Raw genomic sequence first — 26,518 nt, 5'->3', positions numbered from 1 at the left:
CTTTCGCCTTCCGCTGTCGACATGACCGTCCGACTGTCAAAATAATTAACGAATTCGAGTTACATGCGTGGGCAGAGCATATGAGGAGCCCGAAGGCCAATGACAGTGGGGGAGACTGTCGCCCCGAGACCACCGCGGCGACCATATCGACATGCCATATTAGTGAGGTAATTGAACTGCAAATTACACTTACAGCGTTACAGCGTTGCCCCACTAATAGAGGGGCTACCAGAGAAGACAGTGTGGAGCGGGTGTGGGTGGGGAGCGGGAGAAGATTGAGGTTATGTAATGAGCTGTCAACGTGAGAACAGCTGTCACCGTTATAACCAGAGCTGTCCACTTTGTGGCTTTTGTGTGGGCTCGGCTGTGGTAGGGCGGTGGAACCGGTGCTGATAAAGAAAATACAAGGTGCAAGGAACAAGGAAGAAGGAAGAAGGGTGAAGGGTGAAGGCGGAGGAACAAAAGGTAAAGTGCAAACAATTTAGCACGTGTTTCGGTGGTTTGTGCTGGCCAAGACAAAAGGGTAAGGGTTGGGTATAGGTAAAGGGTAAAAGTAAGGGTTAGATAAGAGTCAGCCACCGCAGTAGCTAACCGTCAATTAGGTGGGGCATGAGGGGCACTTGGGGAGGGCTGCTTGGAGCCCTTTGGATTGCTATGCAAGCCAGCACAACGGGAACCAGAACTTTGTGCAATTTTCTAATCAAAATTGTGGTTTTCATTGCAGTTCTTGGCAGCGAGGGAGGCTGGGATGGAAAGATGTCCCTACAGAGCAGAGTTCTGAAACTGTGCAAACTGGGATGTAACCAGAGCAGAGATATGTACATCTTAAAGCGATAGAAATGTTGACAGTTTTTGGATTTGCATCAGGGTTAAAGACAAAACAGATGGCAAATGCTAGTGCTAAATATTTAATAAATGCAACAAGCGCTTTGGATATTAAATTTAATTACGGAATAGCCCCCATGTCTGTGATTGCTACACCAATGCCAGCCCAGATATAACGCCCAGCGTAATTACCCTGTCAATCTCCATCTGCATTTGCACAGCTCCATATCCATCGATTGCCATTTAATGCCGTGTCTTTGTTCAATACACAATCCAATCCCAATAACTGCAATCAAATTGCAAATGAATTGTTTATAATGTGACAAAAGTGGCCCAATATGCCTGTCAGGTGGATGTCAAATGCACACCTGGAATTCGCTTGAATTAATTTTCATACTCAACGCCTCTGCTGCTGCTTCAGCTTCTGATTCTGCCAGCGGCCTCAGTCACTGCCACAGACAGCGCAGCGACAACATAAAACGCAGCTGGGGCCGCCACTCTACACTTATACCACTACATTTACTTTGCTTAGTACAACAGCAAACATGACGTCATAGCGCTCTCAGTAGTGCTGTTGAGCTAGCGGACCACCTTGCACATTTTAATCATTCGCAAAAGTAGCGGAGAGAGCGTGGGAGAGAGAGCAAATGGGAAGAGGAGATCGAAGAACGAATGCTTTAGCGCCGCTCTCACTCCAATTTTTTCACCCGGAACAAGCGCCCGTCGGCAAATCAGCTCCGCGTTTTATTCCCTGAAAATGCGGAAAATGGTGGAAAATCCAATGGGAAAAATCTGGCGCAGGTGTGTGAAGTAAAGCTTAGTGTATTGGTGCAGTGATTATGTACAACAAAGTGTGTTTTGGTGGAAGAAAATGTGTTTGATCAAAGGCGAGGGCGCAGAAAAAGGCAAATGGCGAAAAAAAGCAGATCTACGAAGGAAAAGTGCAGTAATTTGTGATATTGTACATATGTATGTATGTTCATATGTATGTATGTGTATATATTTGATATGTGATATATGAATATGTTGACAAACAAATTATTTTTGCATAAATTCTTTTTTTTTCATGTGTAGAAATAAACAATGCGTTATTTTGCCGTTTTCTCACTTTTTTTCGTTTTCGCAAAAGCACCCGAATAGAGCGTGGGAGAGAGAGCAAATAGGAAGAGGAGCAGAAGATCGAAGAACGAACGCATTAGCGCCGCTCTCACTCCAATTTTTTCACCCGGCACATGCGCCCGTCGGCAAATCAGCTCCGCGTTTCTATCCCTGAAAATGCGGAAAATGGTGAAAAATCCAATCGGAAATATGTTGCTGGTGTGTGAAATAAAGTTTGCTGTAGTGATTAGATATAAATGTGCAAAAAATGTGTGTGCAATGCAAGAAAATGTGTTAAATCAAGGGCGGTGGCGCAAGATGGCCACAAAAAGGCAGCTCGACGGAGGAAAAGTGCGGCAAAGTGTGATACAGGTATATTTATTTTAAATATATGCAGATTAACATATTATTTATGCCTTTTTTTTTCATGTGAACAAATCTAAAATCTGTTTTTGTTACGTTTTCGACCTGTGTTCGTTTTTGGAAATTTGGCAGAAAAGACGCGAAGTTATGTCCCTTTCGCACTCATCATGAAATATCGCAGTGAAGAAGAGCATCAAAACGGAATGTGAGAGCGTTCAAAGGGAAGCTCATTTTGGCGTGAGAGGCATTCCAAATACTGCAGATCTGACTCTCTCCCGCTTCGAGCATCAGCTTCCACCCTCTAATTCCTGTAATGCAATAGAATGAAGAGAGCGAAGCAAGTTCTTTCAATTTCATCTTTCTTTCGTTAAGGAAACGGTAAGCTGAACCTTATGCATTAATTTTGTTTCAGGTCTGTTTCCACGTTGCAAACATCTGATAAAAATCATCATACCTTCTGCCCAGGGTACTTGCTGAACGAACAATTTGAATTGCAAATTGAACAGAGTTTAGGGTGACAAAAAGGGGGAAAGAGTGTGCGAGTGAGTGAGAAGGCTGCGTCTTTAAGTTTCAAGGGGGAACAAAATCAGCTAACAGGAACAAGGTGTATTTGTAAAAAGTGAGGTATACAATATCCCACTCGTTATGTGCCACAGAAATGTTAATCAAACCTATTGCAAGCCCCACCTTGTAAAATCACAACTTGGTCTGCAGCTGCTGTTTGAAAATGAGCAGCTTACTGTGTGAGAGAGACTCAAAGAGAGTGAGAGAGGTATTAAATGGGCGTAAAAAGCGAGGAAGAGTGGAAGAGTACAACCGTGAGAGAGATCGTCACCGCTGACATTGCAATTAAGCTCTCAAGTTGCATCGCTGCTCTCATCAGCGGCGGCCATTTTGGGGAAGGGGACGCCTATCGACTTTCACTTTTCGGCCCCCAAGAGTCTCTCCCATTTGTCCTTACAGTTTTTGCGTGGTATTTGCATTGGTAATTGCACTGCGCTGCGGAGAGATATCGTCCTTAAACAGAACTGGTCTTAGAAGAGAAATTAAGCTTTAAGTCTCCAATTTGGTTATCTCTAATGATTGCTGTGCTGCTCATTGAACGAACAAAAGTAAGGCTGGCAACCCGAGTGCAGTCGAGTGTTTGTCGTCGTTCCAATTTCCGTTTATTCAAATGAACTCTCCCTCTCCCACTCCCAGCTCCCTCTCTGATAAACTATCAAATTTAATTGCTTTCACACTTGGCCAGTGTTGGTAAGCGCACACACACACACACAAGCACACAGCACTGATGTACAGGTGCATCTGGTGGTGCCACATTTGCATAGCTCACAATTAGTTTTCTCATTATCGCAGATAATATTCGCCGCATTTGCGATAAGGGTCGAGCAGACCGAGCGTTCAGGAGGCCCCAGTGCCAGTGCAGGTGACCGCCTCCATATGCATTAATATTATCATTTTGTCGTGTGTGTCCCAGTGTGTGTGTGTGTGTGGCTGTGTGTGTTTGTAATTGCCCAACACGGCCACATCTGGCCATCTCACTCTCCTCAGTCCATGTCCATTCTCTCTCTCTCCCTCTCTCACCATTCCATTCCATTCCTGTCGCACAAATGGCACCCACCTATGCTTTGATGGTTTCAATTACTGCAAAATTACCGACCCGCGTCACCTGGCCTCTACACCGTTTCCTTCTTGGTCTCCTTCCTCGGCCTTCCTCCTTCCCCTACTCTGGGGGGCGGGGGCTCCCCTATTTTGACCCATATAACCACGGCAAATGCTTTTGTGTGCTGATTTTATGGCTCAGCTGATGTGGCAACGATGGTAATTTACGCATTAGGTTTTGGGAGCCCCAGACCTCAAGCGGATACCAAGGATCCTTAAAACAATTGCTCTGGAAATTGCCTGAACATTTTTTTAGTGCCTTTTGGAATTTGTTTTTGGGGAATGTGGGGATACTTAAAATATGAAAATTATGTGGGACTCAAGAAGTGTTTTAATGGTAAAATGCAATCTTTAAGAACTGTAGAATCCTTTAATGATTAATGATTAATCCCTGTGTGTGTTTGTTTTCCTTTTTAGAAGACAAATTATTGAGTTTTCATGCCAATTTGTTTGGCAGTTTATGGGCGTGTTCCTTTAAAAACGCCTTCCTTCCGATATTGATAAGCGAAAAAAAAATGTTGATTAATTAAGCGAATTACTGGAGTCATGGAGTGCAATTAAAATGTCAGCGCAGCCCACAGTCTGCCAGGGATATCTCTACATATACAGACATATACAGATATATGTAGGCTTCCCGGGCCAGTATTGGTTATGTAACGCTCCCCCCCGCCACGCCACACCAGCCTCCTGCTTTCCAGCTGTTTATTCCCTCGAATCTCGGCTCTGCGTGTGCAGCTCAAATTGTAATTAATGATGCAAGACAGCCGGCCCGGCCCCATCCTCTGCTGCTGCTGCTGCTCCCCCGCGTACAGACCACAGTCGGCTCCAAACCGAAAATCTCTGCCAGATCCGGGTAGGCCTTGTCATCCTGTGTGTCCTGCGCCTTTGTTTGTTTTTTCATACCCTCGAAAAGGGATTTTAAAAAAAAACCGCAGGCTGGCAGTGCATCACGAGATGCCATCCATCCATGATCTCTGAAAAAGATATGGCTTTCCCTTTTTCTAGGGTATCCCCATAGTCGCTTCTCCCTCCACTGCGCCGCTTTACTGTTTGTTTACTTAAATCATCGACGCGGAGCGCGTTTTAAACGCGTTTCTCATGCTTTTCGTGTAAATAAATGAAAAGTTCGTTTAATTCTCGTCGATTCTTTATGTGAAAAAGAGGTGGATGGGGAGGGGGTGGGTGGAAGAAGGGGGTGTGCCACAGACAGGCATTGGAAGGAGGCGTGGCGTGGCGTATCGTTTACTTTGGAAATGAAAAATTATGATTACATCAACAATAATCGAAATGCGCTTGTAAGCTTCCTTCGTGCTTCCCCTCCCTCTCCTTCTCCTTTCTCCTTCTTCTGCTGCTGCTGCTGTCATCATCCCGCTTCCTCTTCTGCATATTCTTTGCTCACAATTCCGTTCCGCCTTTCCGCTCTGCCCCCGCCCCCCTCTCGTTCACTCACGCAGACTGCTGCTTCCCTTTGGTGCCGCTATCTTTTGCATGGCTCCGTTATTGTCGTTATTGTTATACCCCCCGACAGATAGGGTATATTGGTTTTGGGAAGAGGTTTGTCCTGAATAGAGAGAGGCCTTTAAGAGTCCTATATATTATATATATTCTTTCTTGCCTTCAATCAACTATGATCCTTCTTTCAATCTCTATTATCAGATATTTCTCGCAAAAAAGGTCACAGATCCTTCAGTTAAGTGCACGGATCGGATTACTTTATCTTATGAATCATTCCAAAACAAATATCTCTTTATTAAACGTTTCCCTATCCCTGTCATAACAAAGATTGTTCTCTTAGGGTATTCAGACCCTCGATCATCGATTCTACGAATAGCTTCCCATCTCTTGTTGTTGTTGCCTTTGCTGCTTACTGTTTTTTTTTTTTGGTTTCCTTTTGCTTTTGCTTCGTTTTGGCAATTTCTCTTCGTTCGCGTTGCTGACTTGCAATGCTCTCATGCGTAGCAGACGGCTGAGCGAGGGGCGGGGGGAATGCAAGGGGGCTGGGCAGGGGGGGGGGATGTACGCAGGCATTCATGGGGAACAGGGGTGGGAGGTTGGGTCGGGGTGAATCGGTTGGTAGTAATGTAAACGTTCAATATTTGTGTTCAAAGTGAAAAAAATCGGAGACGTTTTTTGCACTTCTTCTTGTGGATGGCTCCTACCTCCCTCCCTCCCTCTACTCATCCTCTCATAGGTGCAGGGTGTGTTGTTGTGAGGTGAGGCAGTCACACTATGCCTTCGACTGTGAAACAAGCCCTGCCATAAATATGTCCCTATCGTGGGAGCGATCTCTGGGAAATCATTTCCTTTTCTTAGTGGACTTGAGTGCTGCTCCTCTTTCTTCTGTACTCCCTACTCCTTTATACAATCCTTTTTATACAGTTCCTCCGAACGAACAGTTCCTTCAGTCACGAATTTTGGGTACGGTCCCACTTTCTGTTTCTTATACCGTGTCTTGGCCCTTCCCTTTTGTTCTGATACTTTTGCACTGTGTCATCCATGCGCCTCCTTCCTCGCTCCACCATCTTCCACCCCCCCGCGTTCTTCTTCTCCCTTTGCCCCTCACACATTGAACAGGCAGCGACGCGTTCAGCCAAAAAGTATGCAATGCAAAATCGGAAAAAATGCGCGTGGCAGCACCTCCGACGGCGTCGTCCATCTCCTCTTCCAGGGATCCAGGATCCACTTTTCGGCTGCTGCCTGGCTGTCCCTATCTCTATGGCCGCCCACCCCCCTCTCTCTCTCTCCCTCTCTCTCTCTCCCTCTCTCTCTCTCCCTCTCTCTCTCTCTTGGTGTGTGTGAGATATGCATATAAATCAGCGTCGTCTGGGAACGGTCGACAGGACAGGCACAAGCACGGGCCCTGGCACCGCTGTCTCTTGTCTCTCTCTCTCTCTCTCGTTCTACACCCCCTCCTACAGCTCCTGCTGCGCCTCCTTCTCCTGCATCTTTGATCCGGCGACAATGCCAAAGCCCCAGACACAAAACACAACAATTTTTGGGTGCCTGCCTGCATTGCGGCGCCTCTGCTGCTTACGCCCCATATAACTCCGTCTCTTTCCCACTACCTACAGTATCTCTCACTCTCTCTCTCGCTGTGTACTTGCCTCTCTTTCCCTCCAGTCTTAGGTTGACTGCACTCGGCATTATGCTTTGCGTATTTGTCGCTTTATGAAGTCATCTTGGCGTAAAAGCAAATTTATGACCAACTTCACTTTATTTCTGTCAGTTTTTGGCCCAAAACATAAAGATGGCCATCTTTCTCAGCCCCTCCCCAGCCCTCCAACCCCCTTTCTATCCCAATCTCTCTCTCTGGATCTGTCTCGCTCCCTCTCGCTGGGAAAGAACATTTCCTTTATCTTCTTTTGTAAACTCCAGAGAACTGTGCATTAGCATTAGCTGGCGGAATGTGTCAAATGGCCTGTGGCATGCCACTCCCTTCAAGGGGTTGACAGTCCATGAAGCGGTTTTGCAGTTTAGTTTTTTGAAATGGAAATCACATGATTCACATTTTTTATTGGTATTTTAGTCGGATATGTTCTGGGAATTGGCTTAATTTGAATATTAAGTGCTTTATTGTGGGGCTCAAATTCGATGGAACTTTCTCTGGGGGAAAAATATTTATAAAAGAAAATAGAAAGATTTATTTAGTTACATTTTGTTTATTATGCTCCCATTTTCCTTTCATTTCACTTGAATCTTTTTTATGTCCATTTTTATTGGTGACATGTGGATTTTAATTGAAAAATGCATAAATTTTGTTGCCAAAAAGTTTTCGATGGGCCAAAACTTTGCGGAACAATTAGTCAACTATTGGGAAAAGTTTGAAAAGCTTATTAATCCGTATGGGTTTTCTTGGGTTTATATTTAGGCAGTTTTAAAGATGGAAATACAAGGGAATTTTTTTAAAGCCTTTTGGTTTGTGTTTCCCTTTTAAATGTCTTTCATAAAAGAGCTAAAAGGCAGCATTTCGTGTTCATTGTTTTACATGTCTGCTGCATTAAACTTGATAACCTTTCAACAAGGTTGCAACTCGCTTAAGAGATGGTCTGGGAAGGAGGTATTCCGCGTGACAAAAAGGACTTGTGATGGGGGAATTTTATCCCTAATTCGTGCATGAAATTTGTGCCTCAAAATTATTAAAAATATATTAGATTACGAATCAATATTTATCTTAATTTATTTAACGAAAAAATTGATTGAAATTATAATTAGTATTATTATTATATAATATTATATTTTTAATATTATTCAGATATTAATTTTAAGAATTTTAAATCTTTTATCTCTTTTTTCTTAATGGAACTTTGGAACAATTCTATGAAAAATAAAGCGAAAAAAAGGCTGTATCCATCAGATATCTATATATATCAGATACCTATGTATATAGGGGTTTTTAGGGCTGTGCAAATTCGTGAGTTTCTATCGTCTCCATCCAGACTTCGAATTCGAAACCCTGTCCATCTCTACCACAGACGACACATCCAACAGGCTCCCTCATTCACTCTTTTGTACCTCTCCCAGTCGGAGCACAAAGAAGAAAGGAGCACTTTTTTTTGTATAGCATACTTAAGCGGGCAGTGAAGCATTTTTGTGTGCGGCATTCGTGTAGCAATTGTCAGGCCAATTACCGCACCGCAATTATGAACCGTATGAGCACATAAGCCCCGGATACGCTTATAGCCCCCGGGATACGTCCTCTCTCTCTCTTTATGGCGGCAGACCCTTGTGGCTATAAAACTCTTAGCCCAAAAATTGAGGCAGGGAGTACTCCCGTTTGACCCCAAAAACCAAGGAAAACTGACACCGAATTGTATGCAAACAGTAAATGAAAAGTGATACGACCGAAAGGGGGGGCTGAGAGGGGGTAGGGCATAAAAGAAGCCTCGGAGAAGGCTCGGAGAAAGCCAAAGAGAACGAGAAGGCTGCAAGTGGGGGCCTCGAAAAAGTTATCAGCTTGTTAATTGCTTAACTTTTTCACTTCAACTTTTTTTATTCGACACAGCATTGGGGGCATCAGGAGATTGGAGCCGCAAACGGGAGAGTGGAGCCCTGAAGATAAAAACCAAAAAAGGCAAAACAAAGGAACAGATGAAAGAGGTCTACACCAGAGACAGATGCAAATTCCGCCCCAAGAAACCCAGAGACCGGCTGCTACTACTGCCGCTTTCTCCGAGTTCTCCATAGAGTCTCCATGTCTCCATGTCTCCATGTCTCTGTGTGTGTTTCGCCGTTTTATTTTTCTCGTTCTTCCGACATTTTTGCCCTTTCACTGGGAAATTTAAATGACAAATGGCAGAAGGCGACTGCAACTTTGACCCTATCCATGACCGCTTACCCCACTTTGACCCCCTCTGACTTTTCTCCTCTATGACATTTGCTTATCGGTCGCTTACAATGTCATAACAGAGCCTCCAGAGGTCCAGGCCGAGAGAGAAGTTTTTCGGGAGCCAGAAAAAACTTTGCTTTTCCCTCCTCTAATCTTGTGACAGGCCCCAAAACAGAAGGACCCAAAGGAGAAGGTCCTGTAATTAGGGTCGAGTTTGGTGGGAGGGGGGGGGGGGGGGGGTTTGGGGGGACGGTCCTGAAATGAAATGAAAAATCAATGCAGCATACTAAAACTCTCATTACTCATATGCCAGCGAATGCCAGGAAATGCCAGGAAGGAAGGTGAAATGATTACTACACGGAGAGAAAAGAAGGAACGAAATGAGGGAGTTACTATAAGACACGCAGAAATTTCAGCTATAGTCAAGCCAGTGGTACAATTCTATAAGAATATATCAGCGATCGGCAAGCCCCCATTCTATGTGCATAGAAAAGTCCTCTGCCGCTCACACACACCTGTAAAAACATGTGACAAATATGTATGCGTGCCGATCCCTGCTATGGGACTCTATGCCATGCACTGATGCACAAAACTAAGCAGAAATTAGCTAAATTATTAAGGGACTAGTTCCCATTAAAGAATACAGAAAAACATCACACTTTATGGGGCCTGCCTGCCTGGCCTGGCAAGTCCCTGCAGGTACACGACTTAAAGGTGACGAAGCGATGGCTAAGCGAGAACTATGAAAAATTGTTGTTGCGATTTGCATTGGCTTCTGCCCGCGCGGATGATCGTTCAGCTGATAAATATTTGCAGGCAGAAGGCAAAGCAAAAACAATATATTTTGTATTTGTATTGCGCTCTCTTTCTGCCTAAGCAAGGGAATACTGATGCTCGACGTCGTTGGGGTGGAATGAAGGAAGGCAAAAACCGAGACGCGCCGATGCGATCGAAGGCTTGGGTTACCGAGTGATCGCCGAGGGTATAAAGGACTGTGTGCTTGCGTAAGTCTCTTTTGTCTTGTGTCCCAGTGTAAGTCCCAGTTTACCCTCACCCCGTAACGAGTACAGGGTGCAATAATGAGTGTTTTCTGTGACAACTGCTCAAAATTCGAATCGTAATACAAACTTTCAGGCTATCCCTAGTGTTTTCGCTCAGTGCTTGGCCCTGCCATACTTTACCCCTCGTATTCCCTGCATTGGTTGTAGTCGTAGGTTCCAAAGTCTCGACCATAAAAAGCACATTAAAACCATTTAAAAGTTGGCCTAATCTGCACAAGCGGACGGACCCCGTACCGTACCCAAAGGTAAACTTACATACATATAGACAATGTTTTATGACTCTGGCTTTTTCTCGCCTTCTCTCTTTCTCTCTCGCTGTCCCTCTGCTCTCCCTGTTTTATTGGCCCTGCCCAAATTGATTAAAAGATCAATGATTATGTGCCCGTTTAATGGTTCACTGCATTTAATTTAATTTTTTTGCTTTTAATTTTAGTTGGAGATTTGGCAAGGTCGTAATCTGAAGGGCGGGCGGGCTGGTTGGTAGGGTGCTGGTGCTGGTGCTGGGGCTGGGTTCGGGGGATTAGGTGGCAAGTCGAAAAAGGAAATTAAAAGAAGAAGGAAATAATTTTTCAACCTTGACGGATAACGAAAGAGTTTTAGAGGTTCTTAATGGGTTGGAAAGAAAGTGCTTTGAAGGTAAACGAAGGTCAAATCTTAAGCGAAAAGTCTCTTTGGAGGCAATTGAAACTTTGATAATTTATAAAACAATTTTCTTGGAATTTTTGTTAGAAAAACGAACCTTTTTTTGAAAGAACTTTAAAGAAAGACTGCTCTAAATTTTGTCATAGATAAAATATACATTTTATTTGTTATTTCCAGTAAGAAAACTCTTTTCTTCAAAGATACTCAAAGTTTCTTCAATAACTTCTATGAAAATCATAAAACTAGCACCAAATCTTTTACTATTATCAAGGACACAGCTGATTATGCGATTGCCTATCGTTTACGAACAGTTTACCGATGACTAATCTCAGACACACAAGCGACAGGAAGTGCCCCTCAGGAACGACTATAAAAGAATGATAACTTTTGGCACAATCCTTGGAATACTCATCCCTCGCTTCCCCCTCTTTATGTGCTTGTTTTCTCATAACTGTAATGCTCTTTGATAGTCCTTGATGATGACTTTATGTGAATGACTCACGTAGTCAAACAGTAAAAGTTTTCAATTGGTATTATGCCATTATTAAAAGATACCCGAGACGGAAGCCCAGCCCCAGTCCCAGCCCCCCTTTCAAGGACTTGTGCCAATGCAGTTCTTCACGCAGAAAACTTTTAGATTCTAGTTTTCCCCTCCGTTGTTTTTCCCGAAAGAAAAACAAAAGAAAATATAGATAAGAAAGAGCAACACTCAGCAGAAATCTCACTCTTCGCGAATTGAAAAAAAAAAACAACCAGAAAACTGTAAAATGCAGACAATTGCGATAAATGCGCGGGGGGAAGGAGCAGGAGGTTTGGTGGAACGAAATCATTGAATACCCGCAACGTGATGCAGAAACTTCGCATATTTCCCCCCCCCCCCACACGTGCTGCCATTTCCGTTTCCGGTTGCAGCTTCTCCTTGGCTCACACACACTCGTATCTTTGTATGTGTGTGTGCATGTATGGTGCATTCTTATGCATGTATTTGCCGTGATAAATAAAATGTTTAAGCACACATTTTGGATCCATTGTGTAGATTTGACTTTGAATCGTTGCTTCGCCCCACTGCCACTGCCCCTTCGAACCCCTTTTTTTTCCTACGTGATGCAGCAGCAAAAGTGCGGCAGACAACGATGACGACAGCAACGATGCTGCCACGATGCTCTATCTGCAATTGCTTTTATCAAAAGTGCAAGGAATGCGGGATTCCAGAGGGGATAGTGACGTGACCTTTCTTTAAAGCATAAAGATACAGAAACCATAGAAGATTGGAGTCACTTCACTACATGCTTTGAGATTTCTTTCTCACAGAAGAGGTTCTTTGAGTTGTTTTGGACTGGAAGGAGATCTATAGCACATTATTGTTGTCTTAGAGGTGGATCTAATGGGTTTTCTATTGCAATAAAGGTTCCCTTTACTACTGATCTAAAGCTGATGATTTAGATGCTTTTAGATTTCCTGATAGATGAAGTAGTTATAGAAAGATCTCTGATCATAAAAGTATCTATATTCACTTTTTATGGCTATCCGCTTTCTATCAAACTTCTTTGCTGATTCTACGAGCTGTTAGAGCTCTTCTTTTCTAGTCTTTAAGATTGAAATGTTTTAATAGATTATCTAATGGATGGATATGGCCAAAAAGTCGTAAGATTAGAGTTCAATCTCTCCTGAAATCATTGACATCAAGTGCTCTTGGGATGGACGAACATACGTCCTGGGGGGACAAACTTATGTATGTACCTTCTTACGAAACATCTCCCAGAAGACCTGATTGATAAAAGATCCCCATGTCTTCGAAGGAATATACCAAGTATCTTTTTGGGGATAGCGATAGAGGCTCTCTAAGGTTTTCAATTGAAAACCCTCTACATTTCCTTACAATCCCCTAAATCTTATTTTTTCGACGAAGAAAGGCGGGCCTTACCCATAGCTTTGCCATCTATGAAATAGTTCTTTCTTTTGTTTATAATACGATATATACCAGCCTTGAATCCTTCCTCCTTCCATAGTCCATAAATCTTTTTTATTTTTTGGGGAATTTCCAATTGGAATTTTTGTGCTGCATTTGCTGCTTTTGACACGGCACAAAGCTCTATCTCTAAGATGCTGAGACATCAGGCGAAAAACCAAGCCCTTAGCTAAGAAATTTTCAAGAATTTTCCTATGCATTTTGTAGCTGTAGCTGCAGCTGTTGTTCTTGTTGTTGTTGCTTTTGGTGGTTCTCTTGGCTGGCTAGTAATGTCTCTTACACACGCTAATGAGCAAAATAATTAATGATGCTTCTGTCGTCTGTCGTCTCAGTCGCTGGCTCCGCCATTTCTGTGGGCTCTCTGCTGGTTGTTGTAACATTTTCCATGCCATTTGGCAGAAAAGTTTCACTTGACAAAACTTGAAGTAGTCCGTCCGTCCGTCCGTCCGTCCACAGCCCTGCACAGCCCTGCACAGAGCGCATCAGAGCACGGCCACAGTAGTGGAAGCGGAATCCATCACAGGCTTCCATGCTGCCCTTAATAAGCAGTTAATTTCATAGTTTTCCTACAGTTTTTCCTTCTCTTCCTCGCATTAAAAGTTGGAAAATAACATTGTGCGTGTGTGTGTGTGTGTGTGTGTGTGTGTGTGTGTGCGGCTTCTGTTTGTTGCCGGCTTTTCCTGGCTGTCGGGAGGTAGATTTTTCCCCATTTTCATTTCATTATGCTCCAGCTTCAGAGGTTCGGTCGGTAACTCTTCATTCGTTCAACTTAATTTACGTTTTATAACTTTTGCAATCATTACATGTTGCATTTATTTTTCTATGGTTCCCTCTTTCCCTCTCCCTCGCTCTCCCTCTCTCTCCCACTTGTTTTCCTTAGTGTTTTTTTTTGTTTTTGTTGTTTCTAGTTTCCTGTGTTCTTTTTTTTTTGCTGTACGTCAGAGCCGTGCCTTCCATGTGCGCATAAACCATTTAGTAACAATTTTTGCTTTGGCAAAGTTTATTTTTTTCTCCCTGGCTGTTCGGCATCGAAATGCTGTGCTGTGCTGTGCTCTAGGTGCCTGGAGAATGCGCCACAGAGGATGATGATGAGCTGTGGGAATACTGTGTATCAGTCACTGTATCCCAGGGGTCCCTATGTTATCATAGGGTCATAACTTTAAGGAGGTGTATATTGTTTCTATCTCTTTCTCGTTTCTTCTTTTTTTTTATTCCCACGACACATTATTCGTGGGCGGATACGGGATACAGGTGATAACAGTAAATGATAGTAATATAATTGTGTAGAATGAGTAGGCAAAAAATACTAGAAAACAGAGCAGAAAATTCTGGAAATATACCATAAATAACAAAAAAGACATGCTAGATACTAGAACTAATTCCAGATAAATACTAGAAATAAGACCTCTAAATTCTATAAATAATCCCAAAAACATACTTGAAATTATTATAGTACAAATAATACCGCCAAAATACTAGAAATTATAATAAAAATAATACCACAAGTAATAGAGGCAATACTATTGGTAGAGTACTGGAGCAAATACAAGTAAAATACTAGTAAGAAAACTTTTGAAAAAATACTGGAAAGTAACACACTTAGCATTCCATACAAATTCTAAAAATAATACCAAAAAAATAATAAAAATAATACCAAAACTTGGTATAAATAATATCAGAAAATACTAAAAGTAAAACTAGAAATATACCAGAACGAATACCAGAAAAATTATTGACCTATGTAATACCTGTACAATACTTAATTATCGGGAAAATACTAGAAACCTGTTCTCTAACAGTTCAGCATTGATCAATCTTACAGTCTGGTACATTGCTTAGGAGAGATTCCGCCATGCAACATGTAGAGCGATCAGCTATGCATTTGAAGCCTCAATAAGTTGCTTATTCCCGGGTTAAAAAATTCTCTAGATTCTATATTTCCATAAAACTAATTTCCATATTTTGCCAATCGCCGAAATGTCCAGGGTAGCACGACAATACGAGCACACACACACGCGTCCATTGGCATAGCCATCTAAACTAGAAAACTTTCCCTACTATGTATTTCCGTTTGCAAATTCATTTTAATTAGCCGATAATTGTGTAAAAAGGAGAAAACATTTCAATGAACAAGTCTCTGGCTGCCACGAAGCATGCTTATTGGTTTACAAACTGCATGGCTTTCCAATTGGCGCACAAAAGTACAGTACTCCAGGCCACAGAGATGGAGATGGAGAGCAGCACATGGTTGGCTGTTAAGTGTAAGTCACATTAGCGCCAGGAGTTCGTCCTCCAGGGTCCCTGCCCTTCCATCGATGGAGCGAAGGAGCGATGGAGCGTTGCAGCTTATCCGCTGTATTTGGTGGGGCGGGGGAGGAGTTCTTTTGCTGTAAGTGAACTTTTAGTAACTGCTACAAATCTGTAACCAGGGAGAGCTAGTTAGCGAAGGCTTATCACACAGACGGGCGGACTAGAGACGCCGTACAATCACTCAGACAATCTCTCACATGGGAGGAAAATGACAGCCATACATCACATTGCTGGAAGAGCGGCAGCTGGGGCAGGATTCCCTCAAAGACAGGAACACAGACACTTCATAATGACACCCAGGCTCCTGGCTGCTGGCTCCCGGCTGCTGGCTCCACGAACTCCTCTGCAATCCCCCACTCACATGGCTATGAATTACATTTTACGTAACGTAAGCTTCTGCCCAACGTAATCGCAACATGACAACAAGTAATGAGCTTTGACACGCCCTCCACACGCACACACTCTCTCCTCCTCTCTTCCTCACTTCCTTTGCTTTCCTTCTCTTTGGCAACTCCTATCGGTGGCTCCCTATCCGAGTAGATCCGACTTACGGACAGGAGAGACGACTACTTAGCATTTCTTTTCACCCCGAAACGGAAGCAGGTAAATGCAGTGAGAGAAATTAATGGGGGTGTTAAGCAGGGAAGCAAGGTGTGTGGAGGTGTGGTGTGTTTTAGGGTTGTGTAAATCGATTATGGAATCTACTGTTGCCGGCGAAACTTTCGCTTTTTTGGAGGATTATTCAAAGGTTTAGGATTTATCATACTTGGAATGAAAGGATTGCAGAAAATAATTGAAAGACTAAGGAGATTGGACTGGAAAGAAGGGAGTGGAATACAAAACTGTCAACAGGTAAGAGGCTAGATAGGATTAGGGATGATTAGCGATGATACCTGAGATTCCAGACCAAGTATTAGACTATAGATTGGGCAGCTAATGGACTTGTTCAGGACTGAATAAAACCAGAACTCGACTAGAAAAAGGAACAAGATATGAGGTTTGGCCTTGGAGAAGATTCTATAGAAGAAGACCTTGAATAAGAGATGAAACTAATGATGGATCTGGAACATAGAGATCTAGATTTACCCAGAGAGGTTAAGAGAGGTTTAATCCTATACGCATTTCTCTGAGTGCAGCTTTTGCAGGCTTTTGGACCAAAGCTATTTCTCATTTTTGTGACATCCACCCTCTCTCCCCTCTCCCTGGCAGTCTGTATTCCAGTGCAAGGTGTCGGTTAAATCATAGAAAAAGTATCTCTGCACTTCACTGGGAAAAACTGAGGAAAATCAAGGGTTGGGAGGACAGCAAGCAGCCCGGTATGATAAGCATCTGTGCACTTCATTTTTGCACTTTTCTGAAGTCCTTGCAGCAATTTTATTACAAGCAACTTAAAACCCCCAACCGCCCCTCCGCCCCCACCCCCAGCCCGTAACATTCATCCGCAGCTACAGCTCGACGGCTCGACGGCTCGACGGCTCGACGGCTGTGCGGCTCTCCTTCCTGTGCTGAAACTTTGTTCGTTCCGCAGCAGATCCTGGCGCGCTGGTTGCGCTTTCTTATTTATTTGCAATTGCAATGACATTGCCGTCGCCGTCGTCACCGTCATAGCCATCGTCATCCGGGTGCTGGTCCATCGTCCTCTGGTATTTATTCAAGTGTGAGCATCAGAGCCCCCAGGAGTCCTGCCCGTCTGTTCGCCTGTCTGTCGTCCTGCTGCCTGCTTGTGAATGCGATTTAAACTTCTTACACACACATTTTGAATGGGCAAGTTGCAAAGTGCCAAGTCCATTACGAAGACAGTGTCCTGAGAGATGGCACGGCACGGCACGGCATGGCACGGCGCAAAGCAGAGGATAACACCGCCTTGACACTGACTGAACAAATGCCTGACGCCCTCTCCGCCCCACCCCCCCTCTCGCAGCCCTTCGGAAGCAGCCTTCAATCGCTGCCTTGCTCCCACTTCTTGTCAATCGGAATTAAAATCACAAAACAGGAAGCCTTCTTCCTGGCGGTGGGAGGTGGTTAGAGGGGCCTCAAGGAGGCGGCAGATTGGAGGTAAGAAGATGGACCTGCTCGCCCACTTGTCCTTCTCGGCATTTCTTCGCTGCTCAAAATCCTTTTCTTGCCTTCAACTGCCACTGGAATATGAAACTTTCCAAGTGGCCAACGGCAACGGCACTCGAAAAGAAAAATCGTTGCAGAATTGCAATCACTCACACCACAAACACACACACACACACACACAGACACGCACGCACACTCACACGTAAGAAAAACGAATAAGAATGATATATGTGGGGGCAGGATATAAGGACCTTGGAATACCCCCTAAAGGTTACCTTTTTTTTTTTTTGGAAAATATGTAAAAAAGAATGTAGTGAATATCTTGCTTTAAATGAAGACTTAGTTCCATGGTTTATGTGATTAATATGTAATGTATTTAATTATAATGGTTTCTGGGGGATGGTTAGATGATGTTTTCTCTATGTTTTGATAGCCATAGTTTATACCTTGATTTATAGGCATTTTTTGCAGCCAAAAACAACAGATAGACAGAGACCCACGGACTTTTAACAAAGACCTAAGAAAATAAATTAAAAAATACCATTTTTATAGACTTCACTTTTAAATAGGGTTCTCTACAGGGGTCCTTCAGTGCCTACATTTCCAAGCGATGATTTCTTTCTTTCTTCTTTGTATGGTTTAAGCGGTCTAATTTCTCTCTTAGGATGCAATACCAAGCAAAAGGCACTCCATTTTATCCTATCATTAATACTCTTTAGGAAATTTATTTCTGATGAAGGAAGGATATGTTAAAATTAATTTCTTAAAGAAGTCAGAATTTCTTCCACTACAAAATGCTTCAGAAAAATCTATGATCTAGTAAAAGATGGAGTGTATAGTTCTTTTTGGAGGTAATCTATGAATACTGTGTGTTCTTTTTGTCTAAAGTACTTTTTTTTTAAGGTGCAACTAAATTTAAAAATTAATTTGTGATAAAATATGAAACGATGTAGAGCTAATTTGTAAAAACTATGGGCTTCTTTCTTTAAAAATTTCTTTTAAAAATTCATGACATTCGTACTTTGTGCAACAAAAAAAGATTTTGAAATTAAAATTCCCTAAAACTTGAGAAAACGTTTCCCAGTTCTCTTACATACTCCCCTTGAACACAATATACCCCGTTTTAACCTTCCGACACTACCCTGTGTAATAAAAAGGGGGGGGGGGGGAAAAAGAGGAATTGATGGCATGACTAACTGACTAACTGCGAAGAGAGACCTAAATGATAAATAGCAGCGACTGATACGTTGTTACTTCCTCAAACACCACATGCCGCCCCCCGCAACCCCTAAGCATTCACCCCTCCACAGGTTGACTTTCGAGTTGCAGGCGGCTCTATCTCCGTGGCTGCTCCTACGCCTCTTCACATGCCTCAAGATTTATGTTGCGCATCAATTGCTTTGAGAGAAGTTCTTGCCATGGCTTGAGGACTTCAGGTAAAAAGCGGGCCAGAGGGGGCAGAAAGGGCGGCAAGTGGTTGGCGTACCATTTAATGCCTTCCTCGTAATTTATGAAATGAAATGAAGTATGGCCTGGCTGCCTAGTGACGTGGAGGGGGGGTGGGCAGGGGGCATATTGTGAATGACTTTGACTTTACAAGTGATTCGAGGGGCATTCGTTTCGACTTAAAAGTTATCAACTCTTAAAAGTATGAGGGGTTGGGGGAAGGGGAGGGTGGGTGCCGAAACATATGAATGTCTATCTCTCCACGTGGCACTTGAGTTTTTGATTTTCGCCTTGAAATTATATTTTAATTAGGGATTTTAGCAGGGAAATGAGTTTTATTTGAAAGGTTCTAATTGGCCTCTGATTTGAGGAGATGCTGAAGGGTGTTCTGGGGACCGCCTTTGGAGGAAGGACTTGCCCAAGGTTAGAAAACCTAACCAGGAAGATATATCAGTATCTAAAGGGGGACATACTACCCCCTTTCCCTTACCCCACAGCCCTCTCTGCATCTGTCTCTTTATCCCGCCATTAATCCTCTTTCTAAACCCCTCTTTACTGCCACAAAAACTTGTGTCCCGCACTCAAAGGTTAATCTCTCAATAAGCCGCTGGAAATCTCTATCATTTAAGCGCTCAACTTTCACCTGCTCTTCATTCATTCAGTCCTTCAGTCATTCATTGGCTCAATCACTCACTCAATCATCGATTTGTCAGCTGTTGGGCAATTTTCTTCTTGGCCAAAATCTAGAGGGAATTAAGATCCATTTCCAAGCAATTGATTTTGGGAGGAAAATCAGATTTCAAGAAGCCAGAATGTGTGTGTGTGTGTGTGTGTGTGTGCCGTACCTTTTTAATTAACATAAAAATCTAATTTGACTTTGGGGCACGCGACAGCTGTGGCAGAGAGGCATCTGTGGGGGGAGTGTGTGGTGTGCGGGGGGTGGGTGTGTGTGTGTGTCGCTAGTATTATGAAAACAGCTTAACCTTATGGCTAACGATGTGTGCTATAATGGGCTCTCTCTGCCGCTCATTTTTATTCTATGCTTTTTCTCATTTCGTACTCTTTTGAGTACAGGGTATTATGGTTTCCATTATATGTTTGCAATGCAGACGAAACCTTTGTCAAACTAGGGGTCTTGTCGGCAATCACTCGAAGGTAATCAAAGGCCTTTGATCGCCGCGGCTCAGCAGTACTTGGAAGACTATAAAATCCCAAAATTCCATAGAAAAATGGCTCTACAAGTGTATCTGTACCTTCGGCATCTCCAGCCCTGCTTTTCTAGCTTTATTTTCCACCATTTCCCTGCTCTTCCCTCTCTCTCTCTCTTGCTGTTTCCCTTTGTCAGCTAGCTTCGCTTTTGACATTGGCTTAGACAAGGCCAAAAGCTTACCAAAACACCTGCCTGCATCTCTGGCCATGATGGCTACGTTCTTCACATCAGCGTCAGCATCAGCATCAGTATCACATCCACACAGAGCCCACACAGGACCCACTGTGTCGTTGTCCTCGCGGCACATTAGCGACATTTACACGTCGCAGCAATTTCAAACAGCAGCCGACATCCCAGCCACCGCCTCCTGGTGGCGCCTCCATGTAGCTCCTCTCGCTTTGATATAACATATACGGAGACGGAGACGTGGATGTGGATGTGGATGTGGATGTACACCCCCCAGCATGCAGTCAGTCATAATCATTTTCATTGTCAACATTTTGCGCGACACATGACAACAGCAACATCAGAAGCAGCAGCAGCAGCAACAACAACAAACGGAGGCGACAACGAAAGCTCAAGCAACAGCAAAAACACCAACAATGGCAAAAATGTGCTCCTATTTTGTGTGTCATCTTGTTGGATTGCTCATTAGAAGCAATTAGCTCTATCGTTGCCTCTCCCTTTCTCTCTTTATGTGTGTGATAGCCAGCAACAAAAATTTATTCTAGTATTCCGACTATAAAGATACCCGGCAAGGCGATTTCTATTTAATTTAAAATTATTGCAAGCTTTTGCGGAAAAAAAACAGCAAGAACAAACACTCCAAGCTAGCAAGAAATTATTTTATTTGCTGAGAAAACGGTTCTCTTTGAGGAATACAGAAAAATATCACACTTTATGGGGCCTGCCTGCCTTGCCTGGCAAGTCCCTGCAGGTACACGACTCGAAGGTAACGAAGCGACGGCTAAGCGAGAACTAGGAAAAATTGTTTGTGCGATTTGCATTGGCTTCTGCCCGCGCGGCTGATCGTTCGGCTGATAAATATTTGCAGGCAGAAGGCAAGCAAAAGCAATATATTTTGTATTTGTATTGCGCTCTCTTTCTGCCTAAGCAAGGGAATACTGATGCTCGACGTCGTTGGCGTGGAATGAAGGAAGGCAAAAACCGAGACGCGCCGATGCGATCGAAGACTTTGGATTACCGAGTGATCGCCGAGGGTATAAACGACTGTGTGCTTGCGTAGAGCTCTTGTGTCCACTGTGTTTTCGACTGTGAGTCCTAGCATACCCTCACCCCTAACGAGTATAGGGTACCAACGCCGAGCGTGTGCACAAAAAAATGGGAGTACCAAATTAGTGCCTACTTTGCTGCTGGCGTGTCGGTTGGCGGCTCATTTAAATTATAAATTTACAGGCATGCAAATTTGATTGCCACTTTCAACAATTTTCTCGCTCTCTTTTCGCTTTTTCTGAATTAAATTTTTAGTGGTAAAAAGGGGGAAGGGGGGAGGATGTAAAGGACCCTGTAAGAGCTTCGCCACAGTGTCTGTGGGGGGCCGAGGGGTGGGGTGTAATGTCAATAGCCAAACGGCAAACAATGACAACGACCACTCGTTGTCGCTGGCAAACATTTGACCAAAATGACCGCAACGCACCGGAACGGTGACGGTGACACAAAAAAAGAGGAAAGAATTTAATAAAAAATAAATTACAAAATGAGTGGAAAATTAAGCGCAAAAGATGGCAACGAATTGAAGATACCCCACAGCAAAAAGTGTCATTAAATGATTAATGTTACGACTTTTATGGGCTTTGAGTGCATATGAATATTGTTTTCCACACAATTGGGCTCTTCCCGTACCAGCAATCCCCAGGGGTTCTCCATAGGGGTTATCCACCCTATCCCCCCATGTAAACGAACATCCATCCTCCTGGTGGACACTTCCGAATTAGTTGTCGCCCCCGAAACCGCTTTTCTCACAGCACATTTCGCCTGCTCAATGGTTTATGTAAATTCCGGTAATTTGCCCAACACACAACAGAAAACAGGCCACGCCCCCGGTGGCCCCCACGTTCCGCCCCCCCCTGGCACTAGCATTTACATTTAAATCTCATTAGATTTTAATGGTTTTAGATTTGCTGTTTTTTTTTTGTTGTTTCTTTTTGCACTTTTGCATTTTTTGGGCTTTTATTTTTACATTTTTCTGGCAACTCTCTCTTCCTGTCTTCCCTTCTGGTTACAACTTTCGTGTGCCATATCCGGCGGAAACAAAACATGGCGGCTGTTCCACTTGCACGCAGCAGCACCGCACCGCACCGCACCGCACCGCACCGCACCCCACAGGGTGTCAGGGGGGGTAAACCACAAAACGCGCGACCCTAAGCGCCCCGCTTTATCTCCCATAATTGGGGGAATGTTGTGTTGTTGCCATTCTCGTTGTGTGTTTATTTAATGAAATTGCATACAAAACATATGTTTCACTCACACACACCCATTCGCGGAAAGAGAGCTGGAAAATGCTCGTATTTCGTAGCATACTTTTCCGCTGAGGGCTGCATATCCGTTGATTTCTAATGACTCCATTTGTCCGTTTTGGCATTTTGGCTGTTTGCTGGCTGTGGCACGTTGTCTGCTGTGGATGCAACATTTTCCACATTCCATTTTTTTTGAGACTAGGGACTGGGTATATGCCCGAGCATGCATGGATATGGGACCACAGTCAAAGTATGGCCAATCTAGGCATCTGAGGGATTAGTTTTGCAGGCCACAGAAAGAATGAAAGGAGGGCTTGGATATAGGTTTATCTCTGATAAATACATATACATATATGGTCCATAGGTATGTATTGTCTATACGGATGGGAAATACATTCTTCCCTGCTTTTCTAATAATGTTCCATATAATTCTGCAAGTTCTGAAAGTGTTTTGTTTTCCTAAGAGGCGACCAAGAAGTTTCTGAAGATTTCCCGATAAAACAGAGGTATTAAAGTGGTTCAACAGGGCACAAACCTATATTTTATTAACGAATATTATTCCGTGCTATAACGTGTCAAATTGTGTCCTATTTAAGGCTTAAAGACCTATATTTTTCCCAAGTTTTCTTCCTTTATGATCTCCCTAGCTCCTACCCTGTACCCAACGCAGCCTTGTTTACAGGTCATCTGCCCGTCAGTCATCATCCCGGGGTCATGTCTCACCTGATTCCCATTCCCATTCGCATTCGCATTCCCGTCTGGTTTTTGTGTCCGTGTGGCTTTTGTGCCTGTGAATATTTTAACATAATTGCCGTGTAAGCGAAATGTACAGCTTCTGGTGCTTTAAGCCACTCTTTTTTTAGGCCATTTTTGGTGGCGCTTCGTATGAATATGCGACATTGTTTATGGGGCTTAATTTGCATTTGTCTGTTGCTCATTTATGCGACATGGCCGGGTCTGCGTCTGCTGATGCCTTTTGCATCTGTCTATCTGTGTATCTTTGTATCTGTGGAGTGCATTGCCCTTTTGTGGCACTCGCAGATAAATCCGCATACATCTATGTGTATTCATATATCACAGATACATTTATATCTGTGTTGCACGGGGCATTAATGTCGCTTTGAATGTGGCTTCAGATCGTGCACGTCCTTGGCTGGTGGGTGGCTGTTGGCTTTAAATTTTCAATTCGCATGCAATGACTTAATTGTTCATAATTTTGTTATCAGATTAACACAAATTCCGCTTAACGATAATGACTTCATGCAGTTTATGGGCAGTGCGTGCGCCAGTATCCAGAACCGAGGACCCGGGACCCTGGGACCCTCACCAAAGGACACGGCGCGGCACTCGGGGCACTCGGGGCACTCGCGGCTTATCCATTATCAGCTGCACGCCAGCACTCGTCGGACCACTCTCCCTCACCCTCTACCTCTCTCCCCCTCCCTATCAATGTCCTTCTCTAGGGGCCATTGGATTTTATCGCAGGACAACGCTGATTAAATATCAACGTAATTTATTATTCAAATTAAGTTTATCGCCGAACAAAAGGCAGACGGAATGCCCTGAAATGGCGTATCCAACTCCCCCCCTTACACGGGAGTTTATGTGGTCTACACTGAGAGAAATTTATTAGCTAAATTGGTGGAAAATTATCTTAGATTTGAAGTATAAGGTGTACTGTGGCTTCCAAGGGAAATTTGATTTATATTAGGGAACGAAATTAACTACAAAGCCACACTGGGAAAGGGCAAGGGAGGGCGAGCGTATTTTCGTATATTGGGTATTTAAAACGATAGCAAAGAGAGTGCCGCTCTTTGGCACAAAAGGCCTATTTTTTAATACTAAGATACACTGGAAGAGAGGAAAATATTTGAAAAAATGGCAAAATTTTAGGACGACTTTTTTTAAACTTTTTCTCAGTTTTGGTGCCAAGCCACTGGGTGATGGTGATAGAGGCAAAGAGAGAACGAAAGCCCGCTCGAAATTTCGTATTTTCGGCTATAAAATGGCAAAAGGAGTGACTGCAGCTCTTCGAGTACTGCTAGGCCACACTGGAAGAGAGAGAACAGACTCGAAATGAAGACCACTCTTAAAGACTAAGCCACACTGGGAGAGAGAGTCCATTGCCTACATTTTGGAGAAATATATATCAGAGTGTTGTGTTTTTTTTCGAGTGTAGGATTATTCATGTCCATACATCAGTCCATATACATATGTGTGGGTGTTCCAAATTGACATATCGCTTTCATACACTATACATGCATATGTGTGTGTATACATGCACCCTCCCACCCCTCCCCCCAGCACCCTTTTAGGCAAACAAATTAGCTACGGGTATAGGCTATCCATAACAGAGCGACAGAGCGAGCAGAACTCCGACTCGTACTCGTACACTCCACTAAAGTACATGCCACACTCCTATCACGTGGATTTTCATATACATACGAGTACATATATGTATGTGTGTGTGTGTGTGTATACATATAGTATGCATCGCATACACAAATGAGAATTTTGACGCTCCATGGGGTTTTCTATCAAAAATGCATTTGTCATTATAAATGCAACGTGCAACCAACCAGCACTCAACGTGCATCGTGCCTCGTGCATCGTGCTCGCTCTCTCTCCCTGTCTCTCTCTGACACAAAACTCATTTCAGGGGTAGATGGAAAATGACATGTGGAAGGTGCATGTGGCGTGTGGCATGTCGGGGTGCTTATATCTTTGATTGAAGGGGAGAAATGATTTATGCTTCTCGCAGGGAGTATACAACAAATATTTATAGCATCTTAAAACTAATTGGAAATTAAGCAAAGGAATCTGTTTTGTGGAATAAAACTATATCAACGCCAGACCATCCACCATTAGGCCTTAAGGATCTTTTAGTGAGCCATAGAACACTCCCTAGGAGATCCTCTACAGATCATAAGAAATCCTCTATGAATTCCTTCGGTATCCCTTTTCTGGAAGCCTAAAAGTGTCTTTGATCGAGGGAAAAGGAAGGTTTATTTTGGTTCCAAGAGAGACTATTAGGAAACTCTTTTCCAAGAGAGATCTCTCAATGTATTTCTGCCTTAATCCACGTGATCTGTAAACCCATTCTATTAGCTTTTAATTCTATGAAATTTGAATAATTTGTTTCTTTATTATTTATAGATACCCTATAAAGTACCCCCTAAAAAACGAAAAGCTGCTAAACAGGTAAGCATACAATTTTTAAGAGCATCCAATCATCAGCGTTTTATGCCCCAGCAAACATTTTGCCACTTGTTTAATTTTCAATTATAAATTCATATAAATTCAATGCCCGACGCTGGCCATTATCCCACTCATCCAGACACCGGCCCCGGCCCAGGCTACACCTGGAAAAGCCTGCCCCATGGCCCTCGGGGCGGACACAATGGTGGGCTTATGGGGCCAGAGCCGCCATTATGTTGCCGCCTGAGTCGCCTAGATTTCTGCTGCTGCGGCCCGGTCGAAACGTGTTCAATAATTTTGTCAATAAAATGTCAGAGCAGAGCAGCGAGAGGCATCATCGTAGTTGTGTTTGCCCCACACAAAAAAAAAAAAAAAAAAAATGGAGTGAAGTGTTTTATTTATATTTTCTCTACTTTTTTTCGGCTGGGGCTGGTCGTGTGGCCTACAAATCGTAACCCTGAATGCGGCTGTCCTCTCTCTATCTCTCTCTTCGCTCTGCTTTGTGTGTGTCCTCCCACTCGCACATTAAACTCATTGTGTTTATGGCATAAATTTGCATGTTTTTCACGTAAATTTTTCAATTTGAATGGACGTCGATCCTTTTTTTGGGGACTTTTTTAGACTGGTAGGAGGTCCTGGGACATGGGTCCTTTGTTGGCAGAGGCCTTTTCGATAGGTTCGATAGGTGGCATGTTGTTGGAGATGTTAAACACAAAAACACATTTAAAGGTGAGAGAAAGTCATCCATCGGGGGGAGGGCAGATCAAATCAGTTTCGAAATTGAGTTGTGTGCCCCAAGAGTTGCTTAGTTTATAGGTTTCCTCTGGGCCCATAAAACTAGTTAAATTTGTAGAAGTTTCATAAGCT

At 43.4% G+C, this 26,518-nt stretch overlaps 1 long non-coding RNA gene across 1 annotated transcript; it reads left to right on the top strand.

The window, feature by feature from the left end:
• Positions 1–293: 293 nt before the first annotated feature.
• On the top strand, positions 294–26,015 carry LOC108163642. The gene is made up of 4 exons (XR_001775702.2): positions 294–465; positions 725–2,295; positions 2,419–2,664; positions 25,610–26,015. It is a non-coding gene; the product is annotated as an uncharacterized LOC108163642 (long non-coding RNA).
• Positions 26,016–26,518: the final 503 nt, after the last annotated feature.

This window comes from Drosophila miranda, chromosome 4, assembly GCF_003369915.1.
Source record: "Drosophila miranda strain MSH22 chromosome 4, D.miranda_PacBio2.1, whole genome shotgun sequence".
NCBI classification, from domain to species: domain Eukaryota; kingdom Metazoa; phylum Arthropoda; class Insecta; order Diptera; family Drosophilidae; genus Drosophila; species Drosophila miranda.
The sequence above is the reverse complement of the archived record's forward strand: the minus strand, read 5'-3'. Positions and strand labels throughout refer to the sequence as shown.